Here is a 12,472-nt window from a genome sequence, read left to right as displayed (position 1 = left end):
GATAATTTGGACTATATCCAAGAAATCCCAGCACTGACGCCTATAGAGGAAAAGCCATGGAGGAAAGCTGGTGAGTAGTGTTCTTTCAGCCACAGATGTTTGTAAACTCATTTCATTTTGCTCAATTCGAGTAAACTCTCTCACTGTGCATTCAGTGTATGCAGACTTGTTTGTGACTATATTGTGCTTTGCTCTCAGGTGCTGACATCTCAGATTACTTTAACTATGGTTTTGATGAAAAAAGCTGGAACTCCTACTGCAAGAAACAGGCCAAAGTCCGTGCAGCTAATAGAAAACTGTACACTCAAATCAAGGTAAGGCAAGATGTTGCTGATGGTATTTAAGCTTGGCATAAACTGTAAGATTTTAGAAATGCTGTTAATTCCAACTCATACTGTACGATTAAGTTGTCTGCAATGCAAAGCCAAAGTTTATGATTAATGTGCTAACACTGCACAGTCCGATTGTTAAGCCATGACCTAAGAGCTCACACTGTATGTGTAAAAATGGCCTCTCTGTACCGTCTTGGCAATTGACGATTGTCAATTAAGATTAGTTTGAAAGCTCAGAGGCAGTTGTTAGCAACAATACCAACAAGGCAGAAGTGTGATAAACTGTGCAATTCTGTGTGCTGAAACATCCAAGAAAAAGAGACGCTGATGCATATGGACTCGCAGATGGCTTGGAAGACAGTAGTTGGACAGTAGGGCTTGTCCATTATGCAGAGAGAAGTAGAGGTGAACTAGCTACTTTTACTGTTGTTAACATGACAGCTTACACTAGCTGTGCTAATGTTCCTTGTTGTGCAGTTGCTACCATAGCTACCACTATACAATGACTTGGTGCTAACATTAGTTTAAGTCAGGGGACATCAACAGTTGTGATGCCATGGTGTTTTCAAATGCTCTGTTTGCCACTTCATGCATGCACAGTGAGAATAAAAAAAGGGCACTGACGTTGGGGAATCGACTCATGGCTCTGCTTCAACTATGTGAGAGCCTGTGTCGGCTGACTGAAATTTCGGACATGTTAGAAATTAATTCGACTGTCGAAAAGCTGTTCAGGGGCAGATGATTGGTCCTCCTGTACACTGCGCGGCAAACTACGCCATAAAAAGCTGGAATTCAGCCTGAGTCCAAATTAAATTGTGTTACTCAAAAATTGGGTCAAAAATGGGCTAAAATCATACAGTGTATGCTTGGCTTAAGTCAACAGTCTTCTTTATTAAAGCAGCCATAAACTCAAGAGGGAGAACATAATCTGAAAACATGAATCACAACAGAGTTAGTATTGCTCTTGATTGAATTTGAACTAGAAATTAGATAAGAGTGAATAAGAGAGCAGCAGTGTAAAATTGTTGTTATTCCACTTAGATCCAGAGGGGGAACACTAGTCGCGAAGAGGACAAGTTTTGTTATTCTTATCCCTCCTTAGACAGCCCATCTCTGCAAGATTCCAGGTTGGTAACATTTCTTCAATCTCCTGTCAATGTCTGTGTCCTCAGTGCTTCACCACATAACCAATTCACTGCTATAACTCCGAGCTCAGAGCCCGCAGAAGCTGGCAGCTGGTTGTTTCTGTTTGTTTGTGACACAACAACTATCAGCCTGCTGCCATCTGTTTCCTCTGATCCTAAGTTGGGCTCAGCATATTAGGGTTGTATTGGCAAGGGATCCCAAAGTGTTGAGGTAAACAGAGATTTATGGTCATCTGTTAAAGCCTGAAGTGAAATTTCATAGAAGGTATATAGACACACATGGTACTATACAGGAATTTGTCCAAAAAAATGTATTCATGCATCTATATTTTCATTATGAACAATATTTGACAGGTTTTACAGTCTTTAAAGTCAGTTTAGCCACAGGGCTGCTGCGACTAGCCTGTGGCCTCCTGTCATTTTGCAGAAGTGGCCACTGGGCAAAGCAAGTTGAGTACTGCTGCACTAGAAATTTACATTAAAAATATATAGCAGATACTTAATTAGACAGATAATTGTTGAATTTCTGCTTTTACTTACATAATAGAACTTTATTTTGCCAGTACAACTAGTGTATAGAACTCATTTGCATGCACTGGAATAATCACATGCATTTTATGTAAGAAAAAATAGCAGTAATATAGTAATGATCCAAACTATTTACATAAAATGGGTCATCTTGTGTAATTGCCTTGTTCCCTCTGTGCTGTGCGTTTTGTCCTCCTCACGTTAATGTGAAGCTTTTAAGGGGGAGTTTAGAGCACCGGTGCTGGCTGAAGCCTGTGGGAGACACGCCTGTTAGACTGGGCCCATGGTGCTTTACAGCCCAGTTACAGCCTCCCATCTTTTATGTGAACACTCATGAGCAACAGATGCTTGTCATGTTAGTAAATAGCATCCAGTCCCAGCACGCATTTTGAGTTTATTTATGGTCCAGGTGCTGTGCGCTTTTTGCTCGTACACAATGTCCCTCCAATTTAGTTGAATGGTTGTCGAGGATGCTTTACTGGCAGGACTGGCCACTTAATTAAAGATTTGTTCCTGCCTTGATGATGTTCTCCTCCGTTGGCAAGGTTGCTCCTCAGGGGAGGTCATGAGGATCTAAGCGCAATGCGGCGTCATGTCATCTTCGTGTTTCTGAGTGACAGAGCTGGACTGCAGGGGGAACCAGGAAGTCATGCTGTAGCATGCCAAAGACAAATACACACACTCTATTATGTAGTGGGTGGTGTGTTCAATGAGGCTCTGATACAGCAGCCGTCTCATTCTCTCAGAGTCTGAAAATGTGATGCTTGCTTTAGGAAGCTGTCTGTATTTGTTGATCTGTGTGTGATGTCCTCCACTGATCCTGCCTACTACGCAATATAGTGGTCCTCTGGGATGTGAGTAGGATTCTGTCACAATCTTTCCTCCTTTTTAAATTCATGTTGTATCAGACTGTAAAAGGAAAGTGTGTGTTCTCTTTTCCTACAAAAGCTGTTATGTTGAAATTTTTATTTGGTGCATATTTCAAAGCTGAAGCGAGCAGAAGAGACATCAAGGAGCTCCAAGCACTTCCCCATTGAGCTGCCATTAGATGTAGTTGTTATTCCTTCTTTCTGTATGTTTTTTTTTTCTGCTCTTGATTAAGTCCTAGTGACAGAAAGGGGTTAGTGTCCCATCTGTGTGTGTGTGTGTGTGTGTGTGTGTGTGTGTGTGCTTGTTGGGGATTGGGGATGGGGGTTTAGGAGTGAAAAGGTCTGTTTTGTGAAGAAGGCGAGATGACCCAGATAAGGAGGTTTAATGCGTTAATGGACCTGCAGTGGGTTGTGGCAGGGACATGGGGAGTGAGATTACAACAATGTGCTGTTTTTAAAAAATGTTATATAAGTGTACATCAGAAGGTGAATATGAAAGAGGACTTATCTTAAAGAAAGGCTCACCATCTATTTTTAGCACTGCATCACAATTTTGCATGATGTGAGGATGTAGACTGTTTATCATGTGACCTCATCAACAGACAGTCAAGTGCTACCCTTGATGTGATTGGAGGACGACCTGGAGTCGGCTGCAGAGTGGAAGGGTGTCGATGTCTTGGTGATGAAGAATACAATAATCAGGTAGAGTACGTGTGTGAACACACACAGCCAATGAAGCTATTAAAGGAATTACTTAACATCGCAAATTACCATTTATATATCAATGGTTGGATTTATGTCGAATTTGTGAAGAAAACTTTGTTTTTCTCACATTCCTCCACAGTGAACAAAGAATACGAAAACTGAGTAAACTCTGGATTAAATTAAGTCATCGGGTCCATCTTTAACAACAGAAAATCTGTATCAAAACAGCTGTTTACAAACTCTCACACAACTCGTGCAGTATAATCCAAGTCTCACTTATCCAGTCATATGCTCAGTACTTCCCAAACACACAGCCTTTTCTGACGGGAAGTGAGTGTAAAGAGACGCTTAATCTATGCTCTCTTCAAAGCCAGACTCCATTGAAAAGACAGTAATTTTACCTCTCTGAACATGGGAGTTACTGGTCTACCACTGCCTTGATTAGTAAATCTGTTTGTGTTATTGGGTGATTTTGGTGTTTTAAATAGTTAGTTTGGATTCACTCAAGTCACAAAACAACACAAATTACCAATTTGAAGCAGTGGTAGACCAGCAGCCTCTGTGATCAGTGAGGTAAAAATGACTATTTTTGCAAATGGAGTCCAGCTTTGAAGAGAGCATAGGTTAAGTTTCACTTTCCAGCCAGTTTCCAATTGGAAAAGGCTGTCTGTTTACAAAATACTGAGCATCTGACTTGATAAATGAGACTTGTTTGTACTGCATGTGTTGTGTGACAGTTTGTAAACAGATGTTTTGATATTGTTTTCTGTTATACCCCATATACTTAAGTTCATCAAGAATTTTCTTGATTTTTTTAAGTCTGAAAAAAAAAGGTTTCTTTAAGTATTCAACGTAACACGGGCTGAGTAAGTAATATACAAATTGTCATTTAGGGGGTGAAGTAAAAGTAGTGTAGTAAAGTATTTCTTTAATCTATGTTTACGTTGCAGGTTACTGAGGTGTCATCCAAGGCTGATATTTGTGCTTCGTATCTTCATCCATCTAACTTCAGTTCTCTCTTTGAATATGTCCCCCCACCACGTAAGTCACAAAGAAACACAGTTACCTACATAGATTTAATAGGCATACATCCTTGCATGCTGCCTTTTTCAAATCTAACACTATGATAATTAACAGATGAGTTGTCTTTTGAGAAGATGGAGGAGCAGATTTAAGTGAAACACAGAGATTTCAGGTGGAAAGGGCCCCATTAAAACCCCCTGTGGGCCACATCACGCATCATGCAGCTGCACAAATGACTAATGGCGATCTGACCATGTGTGTATGTGAAGCTGCAACATGTGTCATAATAAATAATCCTGTGGAGTTGAAGGACAGAGGTGAACAGTGTGTGCATGTGTGTGTGTGCGCGCACATTTGAAGACATCGTATGGATATATGCCTTCCTGCAGGCAGGTGTCCATAGTGCCATCCAGGTGCTGTCAGTCTTTAGACTTCCTCTTTGTCTTTGTAGTGAATCAGACAGAAATCCAGGAAGGCTCCCTGGCCTAAGCTCACAGCAGAGCACATGCCATATCTCCATCTTCAAAGGTTCAAAAATAGATGCGCCGGTTTAGACCCCCTTCTTACCCCTCAAACACCCCCTGTGAGCCCCATACTGCCGGGTGAGCCCGTGCCAGAGCTGCTAATACAACCAAAATATCAAACATCCTGCCGACTGCAGCTTTGAACAGTCAACCCCAGCTTTGAAGTGCATTTGCGTAGCTTTTATCTAGGCCACTCCCCTTTCTTTAAGTTATAGGCCCGGCCTGCTTTTGTGATGCAAATGTGTAACATGATAAAAATAGCCTCCAGTAAAAAAAAATTGCTGGGCCAGCATATTGTGACACGAGAAATGTGCTGAACAGACCAGCCATGGGGAATAGGGCAGATGGAAAGATGGGGTTGGTTTTTCCTTTCTTTAATTTTTTGTTTGTTTTGTCATTCAGGTCACATTAGATGCCAAGTGTGTTTGATAGGTGCAGATTTGGGAGTGGAACTGTGTCATTGCAGGGTTGTTCTCATGTCATCCATCAGCGCAGCACAGCGCACAGTCAAGGTGAGGCTGACTGCTGCTCTGCGCTGCAGCTAATGCTTTCTACAGCTGGTTAGTGGGTCACTACAGTCAGTGCAGCAGCACAGCTTGTATGTAAGGGTCCTTCCATTCGGCAGTGACACTTTGACTGAAGATTATAGCAGAGCAGATGTGTGCTTCTTTCTGAATTGACCATGCCTTTACCAGATGCCCTTAGATCATGATTATTGATGAGAGGTGCTGACCTCTACAGCTGTCATCATTTGAATCCAAATGGGGATAATCAGTACTCACATGATATGTTATAATATGCTTTGCCATCACTTCCAAGTAACAACTTCAATTACATCAAAAGTCAGCACCCAGCACTGATTTAGTGGTTTGTAGTTGATAAAGCCAGCACTTTTTTTCAGGAAGCTTTTAAGCAGCAGCTAATGCTCACTGTCACTGCAAGAGGAATCGTGCACATCTGTCCATGCAGATTGCCGAGTTATCAGAGTGCCTCAGACAGTAGCCTTTACCTAAGCAAAGAAAACTTAGACCTTTGCTGTACTGCAGAATGGCGGCATGTGGTTCAACGTGAAATATCAACTCCATCTAAAACCCTCCAGCCTGTGGCTCTGTGAAACATTAGCATGAGAGAAAAAGCCACGCAAGCACAATCGGGCGGCAATTAGCCCTCAGCCATTAGCTCTCTCATATGCTGCCAAGCGTGGAACTCCAGCCCTCATCAAACACTCACTTGCGATCACCACAGGTAGAAACAATTACTCACTCACGCTAACATTAATGGCATGTGTGTGGACGAGCCAGTGTTTACTGTAAGTGCATGTGTGTGTGCAGTGCACACCACACAGCACAGTTACTGTGGGAAGATGTATCAGTTTAAACACTCTTTAATGCATTTATCTAGTATTTTCTACATAGTTATGGATTTGATAAACTCTGGGTGTTGTCTCATGAAATTACTTAATCTATTCGTTGTCAGGAGTCTCAGGTGTTTGCACGAAGCATACAATTCCTTTTCAATCATACATTATCTTTTGGTTTTTTCTTAAATGTACAGTGTGTAATTTTTTAGAAAATTCTTACTAATGACACTTGTGACCATTAAGTGAACTACGGTCAACAGCCTGTGCACATGCTTGCACTCAATAAGCAAGCATCCTGGGCAGCGGCCAAAATAGTGGTGTGACATACGATACTGAATATGACTGACTGTCATTATGTTGATGCTCGGGCTTGGTTTCGATCCCTAAGACCAAATGAAGGTCCTTCTGTTAATTGAATGTCCCGACTATGGTGACCCTAGTTTTCCCCCAGCATTGGTTACATTCCTGTTTTGCTAGATGGGCAGTGTGTGTGTGCTCATGTGGAGTTTGTGTCACACCTTGTCTTGGTAGATGCTGATGTAGGTACCAGATATGCTCTGACTGGCAGATCTACTTGGGTGCACGTTGGAAAGTTTAAGGATGCCGTGTGTTCGCGTCGCAGTTTACCAAATCAAAAATCATATATCCATACCGATCAAAATGTGTTGCATCATCTAAAAATTCAGCAAGTATGGCAAATCTGCTAAGTCAAGCCTCTGATGGATTACTGATCAGCATCACAGAACCAGGGGCTGAAAGTGTCCTTGCCCCCCCTGGCCATCACCAGCAAAATGTCACTCAAACTCACAGGTACCAACCTCGGACGTGACTCAAAAAGACCACAAAGAGATGCAAAACAATCACAAAGAGACACAAACTGCTTACAAAGAGACAGAAATCCCCAAAGATGCATAATGACCAAAAGACAAAAACAATAACAACAAAAAATGAGGCAAAACCATCACAAAGCCTCTGTGTGTTGTGCTCCAAGATGGTGGGGCTTTTTGCATATCTTTGCCCAGGGGCCCATAATCTCATAATAGCTAATGTTAGCTAGTGTTGCATAATGTTCAATGCACACAGGAGTGTGTATTAACATCACATTATTTGGATTTTCTTAAAAAATAAAAACAAAACAAAACTCGAGACGTTTACATATGAATAATATGGCAGGCAACCAGGAAAGTCCAACATGCTCTAATCCCAACTCATCACATTGTGCTGCTCTGACAGTTACCTTCTGCATCTACATATGAGGTTTTAGGAATCCTTCTGTGTCAGCTGTTTACGCTCCGGGATGCTATTACCATGATGTCAGGAAATGCACATGGTGTTATGAAGCAGCATGGTCCTTATGTTTACACAACAATGCGGATCGTCATGATGGTTAGGATTAGGCAACAAAATCACAGATGGTTAGGTTTAAGTAAAAGAGGCACATGGCGAGGTATAGCAAAACAACACGCACACCAACACGAGAAGCAAACTGCGGACAACTGCACTTAAGTCAGTTCTTTGTCTGGCCACATTCTTAAGTGACGCCACCTGTGCGTGTTGCATGTGGACGTGTATGGTGCCATCCGGCCAACCGTCAGCATATTACAGTCTGTATTCCCGATTCTGTCAGACCATGGTTGACACCGGCACCCTCGTATGGAGAAAGCACTGACAGGGCAGCGCCATTTGACGAGTTTGTAGTGAGAACGAGTTGGAAAGTCAGTACATGTCTCAGTTTTCAAGTTACGTTACAATCCATCCACCTGTTGGCAAAAGAAGTGATTGAAATTGTTACATGTAGTTCTTACAAAAGGAACAACCATCAGCACTACACCTCAGGCCTTTCTCCCTCAGACTGATGGAAGTTCATGTGAGTGTATGTGTGTGTGTGTATGTGAGTGTGTGTCTTCCCCTGGGTGTCAAGTTGTCTGAAGTATCAAAGGCCTTGCTGGGTCAGTCTTCCATAGTGGGCAGTTCAGGCCCTCTCAACTCTGTGGGACTTGTGTTTGAAAGGGAAGGAAGATGTTCTACATTTCACTTACAAAGCAGGGGAGCTCTGCGCTCCTTTTTCATATTCAGGCTTGAACTTCCAGCGGCTCTTATTATTGTTCCTCCTGTTTCAACCCTTTTTTTGTGCTCTGTATGTTGTTGAAAACTGCTCTGAGCCACTCTCACGTTAGGGGTCTTTATGGAAAAAAAAAGAAGAGGATGGTATCCAGATGTTAATGTGTGTTTTTTGCCTTGGCTCTTCAAAGGAATCTCTGTATGTGTGTGTACGCATTGTGAAAGTGTACTCAGCCCAAGTGTGTGATTTAGATCTACTTGTGTTGCTCGGTCACGTAAAATTTGAGCATTATTACAAGTGGGACCATTAACTGTGCACCCAAGCGTTTGACTCGCTCTGTTTTATTGATGGGGGAAAGGAAAGTAGGACTTGCCACATTTTGTTGCTCTGACATTTTGAGGCTGATCCAATAGCTCTACCTTAAAAGGAATAGCGCCATAAATTATTAGGTGATGTTGTTGGTAATGGGGGATGTTTTTGAATTTGTATCTTGTGTTCCTGTTATTTGTTCCACTTATTAATGCTGACACATTGATCTTCCCACACTTAATGTGTCTTCCTTATATTTCCGTAGACATCCAACTTGTATATTTGCTTTAATATCTCAAAATGTTGCATTTAAAGGAACATATGTTCTAAATTTGCAACTAGGCTGGGTTGCCGCAGCAATTTTGCATGGATCCTCAGAGTGCAGAGTGAAAATAGTTGTGTTATACTCAAAGTAATTCATGTACACAGTATTAAGTAACATCAGCAATATGTAGGTAATGCATAATCTCCTATTAAACCCTGTCTCTGTATTACTTTTTGCTTAAACTGTCTGCTGAATCCTTTCCTTTGGATGTGAAGCAAACTCCTCTTATGCAAAAACAGAAATCCAGTTAGGGAGCTTGAAAAAAGTAGTAATGCAAAAAAAAAAAAAAAAAAAAAAAAATGATGTTGTGTGTTGTTAATGTCTGCTCTCTCCCCAGGCTAACAGAAGAATTGGCAGTGGAAATTACTGCATTGCATGGGGAATAGGATATTTTCAAATTTGGGAGAAAACCAGGGCAGAAAGGATTCTTTTGCAATGGAAAAAAACATTGCGATGAGGCAAACACTGCTTTATTGATTTTCAATTATAGTAGGAGCACACTTAGAGGCACAATGAGTAGGATTTTTCATTTAAAAAAGTATAGACTCAAACAAAAAAAACACAACCCTCTCAATCATCACTTATGATAAGTATGTGGTGGCATCTGCAGAGACCGTGCCCTCTACCAGTATTTACTTATTTTGCAGTATTCAGGACATTTCTGGGCATCTATGTTTGGGCTGTGGTGTGAAGCCCCCTGCCGATAAGAGCATGCAGGGTGTCAGAATGAAAACAGAGTGACCAGATGCCCGATTATAAACACGCATCCAGGATGAGCTGTTGAGCCAAGGAGAAGAGAAGAACTTTGACTATTGTGTTTACGAACCACAGCCAACAAATCCTATTCATTCTGCCTTTAAAAAAGGTGTTTACTCTGCCTACTGTTCTCAGACCACGCCCACTACAGCTGAGGTGAATGGTAAATAGATTGCACTTATATAGTGCTTTTCTAGTCTTCTGACCACTCAAAGCGCCTCCATGTTAGTAGGCCAAACTAAAAACTCAAAATACACACGAAAAAATACTTCCCAAAGACAGTTTCTGTCACTGAAGGTAGTCCTCATCACTCTGATGCTTGTTCAAAGTATTTGTTTAAGTAAATAAGTACGGTTTTAATGAGTTATTAAATGGTACTGCTTTGTTTTGTCCGTATGCTTCAGCCTTTTAAAAATAGCGGACAAGATGAAATGAATGCAGAGTATGAACAGAAGGCTCCATCTGTCTCCATATATGTATATAATGTTGAAAATAATGAGCCTGAAGGCAAAGCAGAGCATCTAACCATGTCTGCCACAACTGTTTGTCCATCTAATAACACTCCCAACATGATGATGGTGGTTACAGAGTCACTGTTTGCCAATTCTACATAAAAAAAGAGAAAACAAAATATCTGAAAAGCCTAAATTCAAGGCACAAATTAATCTGGATTAATAGTTTCTTTTTGAAGAGCCTAAAGTGGTTATCTCAGTGCTTATATCAAGTTTACGTTTTTTAAGCTGGCTGACAAGACAAGATATTTGAATTAATAGACCTGCTGTCTGGAACCCGACTCAACAGTCATGCCCTTATCTTCTTCTCCATGCAGCTTTCCTGTACCAACCAGCAACCCCTGCTTCCTCCTCTTTCCCTACTTTGGACAGGTGAGTACATGAATTTGTCCTCATGTGTGCGTGGTACTACAGAGTTCTGTGTGTAGTGGCTGCAGTATACAGGAGAGAGTGCAGGTGGCATGGAGATACTGTCAGGGAAACAGCACACTGAACTCTATTCAGGGAGGTTTGACTCAGGTGCAGGCACGGCTAAGAAACACATTCAGCAAAAAATGTGGGAAGAAAAAAAAAACATTAGTCAGAGACTGGACTGGAGATCATTAATAAAAGGTGCATTAGTGCTGAAAATTTAAAACAGAATAATTGCTGTTGGAAGCAGTTTCCTAATTTAGGAGGTAGACCTAGTGGCTCTAATTTGACACCAAAGGACAACCTGTTTTTGGGTTTTCTGACAGTACTGGTTTTCATTCAGAGCTGGATTGGTTTTATTGGTGTTGTGTTGCTGATCTTGCAGCCAGACCGATGGCCAAATAAGGTAGAAAGCAAGACAGCAACTTTGTTTGTGCCTGTTTATCAGTATCCAAGGCATCTACTACTCCCCTCTTCCGATCCATGTCACAACCTGTCTGCAAACTCCCACAATTCGGCTATAAATCACACAACTAAGATCACAAGTGGGCCACGCTGTACCCCAGGCTCTCCTTCGTTTTCTGAAAAGGCCCTAAATGCGACGCTTCTCCGGTCTTGTTTGTGGATGAGCTTGTTTCTCTTGGATGTTGTCTAAATGGAGCCTCGTCTCATTCCTTCTCTCATTTGTCTGTCTCTCTAGCTTCCTGTCCCTTCATCTTTTTTTTCTCTCTTTTCTCAATCCTACTCTTTCCCTTTCTCCTAATTTGCTGCCCAAATTCACTCTGTGCTCTGTCCTAAAGGATGGTTTTTCTCACATCTCAGTCCATCTGCCAAATCCTCACATCCTTCAGGGACTTACTGTTCCTATGATCTCTGCCAGCCAGCTCCCTTACGCTTTATGAATCATTTCCTTTTTAACTTTCTCTAACACACACATGTGTAGTGTACACAGATAGTCCCTGCCTCACTTTTGCTGCTCAGCTTTCTCCCTGTGGGATATTAGGAACAGCAGGTATTCCTGGCACGATAGGGGCCCTGGCTCCCTATGCTGTGTGCAGGGCCAAGGGCCCACAGGGCTCCCAACATCCATATTTAGTATTTGAAAAGGCGCTGTGCTAATTTCCCAATGATATGCCTTTATAGGGAGATTAGTGGAATCATGCTGCTGCTGAGCAGTCATAATTTTCAGTCTTTCACATTCTCACATTCAGTCTAAAAGTAATGTGCTCAGTGAATGAAACAAAGATTGAGTGCAATCATTGTTGGGAAAAGCACTGCTGAACGAGTCAAACCAGAGGAAAAACTAGATCAGGGTTCAATGTTTCGCTTGTCTGGTCGGGCAAGTGGGTCAGAAATCTATTCGCCCAAAGTCAATTTTTAGGTGCCCTTATTCAAATTGTTTTATTTCTTAGAGGTTATCAAAAAACAACAAAGAGTTGATCTGACTGCCATGTTTTATCATTAAGTAAATAGAAAACAACAGTTTTTTTAACCTGCCTTGCGGTCAAACTTGCGGAGAACTGCCCAATACATAATTGGAGTTTCTAAACTTCTAATGCCACCCCATTAAGGTCTTGTTTCCAGGTTAAATAAAATGCCTTCAGCTCATAA

General features: G+C 41.6%; 1 long non-coding RNA gene across 1 annotated transcript; it reads left to right on the top strand.

Moving 5' to 3' along the window:
• Positions 1-3,531: 3,531 nt before the first annotated feature.
• On the top strand, positions 3,532-10,797 carry LOC121940498. The gene is made up of 3 exons (XR_006105638.1): positions 3,532-3,576; positions 4,530-4,620; positions 10,768-10,797. It is a non-coding gene; the product is annotated as an uncharacterized LOC121940498 (long non-coding RNA).
• The last annotated feature ends 1,675 nt before the right edge of the window (positions 10,798-12,472 follow it).

Source organism: Plectropomus leopardus, chromosome 3 (assembly GCF_008729295.1).
Source record: "Plectropomus leopardus isolate mb chromosome 3, YSFRI_Pleo_2.0, whole genome shotgun sequence".
Lineage (NCBI taxonomy): Eukaryota > Metazoa > Chordata > Actinopteri > Perciformes > Serranidae > Plectropomus > Plectropomus leopardus.
The sequence above is the reverse complement of the archived record's forward strand: the minus strand, read 5'-3'. Positions and strand labels throughout refer to the sequence as shown.